The following is a 4876-nucleotide window of genomic DNA, read 5'->3' on the forward strand; positions in this document are numbered from 1 at the left end:
TGCATGGAAATGAGATTGATTATTAATAAAAGAATGTGAGACATTGAAATTAATTAAAAATTATAGTGATATTCATGAAATTAATTATTAATAAAAAAATATTTGAGATTGAGATTAATTAAAAATTTATAATGATTTGAAACGGAGACATAACATCTTTTCAATTTTTAAATTTACTGTTTTTGGCGAATTTTATTTTTTTAATTAATTTAAAATATAAAAATTGAAATGAGCATAGGCCTAGGCGGCTGCCTAGATAGCCTATGCCGAGTGCCGGCCGTTGGTCGCCACCATATTATTCAATAAACAAGCAAGATATATACCAACGCTCCTTAACTTACCTTCACGGTAGTCTGCTAAGCAAAAACAGAGAGAGAGAGAGAGAGCGCTATGGAATCCAAGGCCTCATCAAGATTAGGAAGCTCGCTGCCGGTGCCGTGCGTGCAGGAATTGGCAAAAGAGCCGCTGCCGGCCGTTCTGCCGCGATACCGCCGCCGCGATCAAGATCCTACGGCGGTCTCATCCTCCACCTGTTCTTGTCCGATCGTCGACATGGAGAAGCTGCTTTCCGGAGATCGCTCGGAGTTGGAGAAGTTTGATTCGGCATGCAGAGAATGGGGTTTCTTCCAGGTAATCGAAAATACTAATTTTTAGAAAATTTCTAAACTATTTTTAGTTTTTAATTAATATTAATAAAATCATATAGAGAATCAAACCAAACCGATTGAGTCCAAATATAGTCGGGTTGATTAATTCCTAAACCCAAATACTAATTAACATAAAAATTAAACTAAAACAACTTAAACCGAAATTGCTACCAAAATAATAAACAATCAAGATAGCAATACTAATTTATTTAATTAATAATATCTCACTATTTATCAAAGAAACAAGCAAATAGTAAATTAATAAGGATTTAGTTTGATTTAATTCTTTTTAATATCTTTGAACTAAAATTATTAAACTGAATTAGAAATAAATTTAAATAAACTCGAATCAATCACATAATGATTCCAAGTTTACATCTTGTCACAAAGTAAATTTAAAAATAAAAATAAAAAAACTAATCTACTTTTTAGGTGCACCTTTAATAATTAGTCCATTTGATAAAGACATTAAGCCTTGTTTTGGTGTAAACACTATTTTTAAATTTTTAATTTTTATTAAAAATAGAAATTTTATTTTCTGCTTTTGTAATTTTATATTATAAATCTAAAAAGATCTCTTTTGATATTTTTAAATTTTATTTAAAAGAATGTTACAATTTTTTGAAACATAAATATGGACACAAATGACCAAACTTATTTGTGTTTGGATTAACAAATAATTAACTAAAAATATTATTTAGATATTTAGTTATAATATTTTTAGTGATATTTATATATTGATATATTATATATATTTATATTAAAGGAACATAAAATATAATATATTAATTATTATTATAAAAATATAGGTAAAATATCAAAATAATAATTATGAGTAATAATTATTAATGTGGGTACAGTTGACAAGGCATGGAGGGAGGTGGTCGATGGTAGAGGAACTGAAGGTGCAGATTGAGGGATTCTTCAATCTGCCAATGGAAGAGAAGAAGAAGTCGTGGCAAGAGCCCGGTGACTTGGAAGGATTTGGACAGGCTTTCGTGGTGTCCGAGGAGCAGAAGCTCGACTGGGGAGACATGTTCTACTCGGTCACTCTCCCCTCTCATCTCAGGAAGCCCCGCCTCTTCCCCAATCTCCCTCTCCCCTTCAGGTTCTCTCTCTCTCTCTGTCTCTGAGTTGAGAAATTCCGGAAATATAGATAATCTAAATCTAGCGAAGCTCTTCGGTTATTATGTGATAGAATAAGCTCTTCTAATTTTGTTAGTTTTACTTGACCCGGAAATTAAGCCTTAATTTCCATTGGCCACGCATGCAGAAAAGCTCTGGAAGTTTATGCCACTGAGTTGAAGGGTCTTGCCATCAAGATCCTTGACCTCCTGCAGACAGCTCTGGGAATGAAGGCCGAGGAGATGAGAGAGCTCTTTGAAGATGGCTTCCAGGCAATGAGGATGAACTACTACCCGCCGTGCCCGCAGCCGGAGCAGGTCTTCGGCCTCGCCCCCCACTCCGACGCCGTCGGTCTGACCATCCTCCTCTAAATCTCCAAAATCGAAGGCCTCCAGATCAAGAAAGACGGCGCCTGGGTTCCTGTCAAACCCCTCCCTCAAGCCTTCATTGTCAACGTCGGCGACATTCTACAGGTAATTACATTACAAAATGAACCTTTTCAACGGAATCCCAGTTTGTCAGTCATTTATTCCTTGTTTCTGCAGATCGTCACGAATGGAGCTTATCGGAGCGTGGAGCACCGGGCGGTGGTTAACTCCAGGAAGGAGAGGCTATCGGTGGCCACATTTTACAACCCCGGCCTGGACAGAGAGATGGGGCCGGCAGCCAGCTTGATCAGACCGGAAGCTCCAGCGGTGTACAAAAGAATTGGGGTTGTAGAGTATTTCAAAGGCCTGTTTGCTCGGAAGCTCGACGGGAAAGCGTTCATCGACGACATGAAGATCGGCGATCAGAACCAGAGCTAGTTTTGGAAGCGTTCAGTCCATGAAATAAAATGGTGACTGGGTGGTTAAAATAATTATATTAAGAAAAAAGAAGATGGGTGGGTCAAAGCGATAACAATAAGCCAATTGTGTGTAATCCAAACCTGTAATGTAATGCCTTTCCTAAGACAGCGCGAGCAACTTGTGATCCACTCACAGTACTGTGAGTGGATGAACAAGGAAAATAAAACAACTCTATTTACTTCTGATTGTCCACGTGACATTTCTTTTTATTTATAATACCCCGAGAGCCCAGAAAAGTTAGTATATATCGAGGATAGTGTAAGAAAGAAAACAACACCAGCTGGATACCTTTTGGGCTGAATGTTGGTAAAGAACTCCCAAGTTAAGCGTGCTTAACCTGGGGTAATCCAAGGATAGGTGACCCCCCTGGGAAGTTCGTGTAGGCCCATCAGGGTAAGTTGTTCCGGTCCTTCCTATCGCTCGAACGGGATGTTACAAATGGTATCAGAGCCGACCCCCGAGCCTCTGAGCGCGGTGGTGGGGCAAACCTCAGCGAGGAGGCTGAGTCCAGAGGGGGGCGTGAGGCCCCTATGGGGGGTGTGTGTAGACACCTTAGGCGAATCCCACATCGGCCATGCAAGGGGGGAGAGATCTGGGACCGGTTGTAAGGTCGCATGACGGGGACGTCATGTGCTTAAGGGGGGGAGAATATAATACCCCGAGAGCCCAGAGAAGTTAGTATATATCGAGGATAGTGTAAGAAAGGAAACAACACCAGCTGGATACCTTTTGGGCTGAATGTTGGTAAAGAACTCCCAAGTTAAGCGTGCTTAACCTGGGATAATCCAAGGATGGGTGACCCCCCTGGGAAGTTCGTGTAGGCCCATCAGGGTAAGTTGTTCCGGTCCTTCCTATCGCTCGAACGGGATGTTACATTATTAGTTTCAGATTTTATATTTTCAGCAAATAAAATTATGCTTGTCTTTAGGAGTTGTTAATCTATTTGCATCATAACATGATTTGTGACTATTAATTAGCATTTTAATTTTCTTTTTTTGCGATATACTAGTAGAGATGTTAATCAAATTTGAAATATGAACTATCCCTTCTTCCAATCTATTCTCTCTTCTTTATACGTTCCTTTCTATTTTCATTTTTTTTTATTGGAATAACCAACAAAATGTTATCAGAGTATATTTCTTGAGGGACCTGTGAGTTGAGAGAAACCAAACACAACCAAAAATCTACTATAGCCCACAACTTTCAGAAATGGAAGTCGAAAATAGTTTCTCCCATGTTGCACCACCAATTTTTTATGGTGACAACTATCAAGCCTGGACGGTTAGAATGTCAGTTCATTCGGAAGCTTTGGATTTGTGAGAAGCAATGGAGAATGCCTACAAAATTCTTGTATTGCTTGACAATCCAACAGTTCAGAGGTAGATCCAGAAATCTATGTAGGGGAGGCTAAATTTTTTTTTCGAGATATAAAATTACACATCACAAATTTTGGGGTGACCTGAATTTTTTTTACTGAATTATTAGTAAAATTTATTAATTTTTATATTAAAAATTTATTTTTTAATTAAAATTTTATTTTTTAATATTAAAAAATAATTTTAATATTAACAAAATATTTTTAATTGTGAGGCAGCTCACGCATGCATTCGCCCTTGAACTGTGAACAGTTGCAGCAATTGATTCACCTATATATATATATATATATATATATACTACGCCCAGTCTAATTATCTTAAATAATTTTTGGTTCATTAGAGACAACAAGTGAATTCAGCCTTAACTTCTTGCAGATGCCAACAATTAATTAATTAAAGAGATTAATTAGCCCCAAAACGTATGGTATATATGTTCGTTTAATTTGGGTAGTAGATGCATGCATGAGCGAACTTGTAGTATCTTATGTAAATATAAGATACTACAAAAAATCAATGTTTTAGCAATGAAAAGTTTTGTTGCTAAAACATCAAAATTCGTCGCTAATTTTTTTAGCGATGGATTTAGTGACGAGCACCAATCCTTCGCTAAAACGAGTGTCGCTGAAATTTAGCGACGAGTTTTTTTAGCGACGGAATCAACGATGAGGGTTATACTTGTTGTTGATTTAGCAACGGGCATAACCCCGCCGCTAATTTAGTGACAAGGTATAACACCCGTCGCTGATTTCGTAACTAATTAAAAAAATAAAAATAAATTAATTTTGTACCTAAATAAAGTAATAATAATAAAATATATAAAAAATATAAATTAAAATTTGAACGTAAATTTTTTATTTATTTAATATAAATATATATAAAT

The 4876-nt window shown here is 36.9% G+C and overlaps 1 pseudogene; it reads left to right on the forward strand.

Moving 5' to 3' along the window:
* Positions 1-327: 327 nt before the first annotated feature.
* LOC127792815 (protein SRG1-like) lies at positions 328-2774 on the forward strand (annotated as a pseudogene).
* Positions 2775-4876: the final 2102 nt, after the last annotated feature.

Source organism: Diospyros lotus, unplaced genomic scaffold, assembly GCF_014633365.1.
Source record: "Diospyros lotus cultivar Yz01 unplaced genomic scaffold, ASM1463336v1 superscaf1, whole genome shotgun sequence".
Lineage (NCBI taxonomy): Eukaryota > Viridiplantae > Streptophyta > Magnoliopsida > Ericales > Ebenaceae > Diospyros > Diospyros lotus.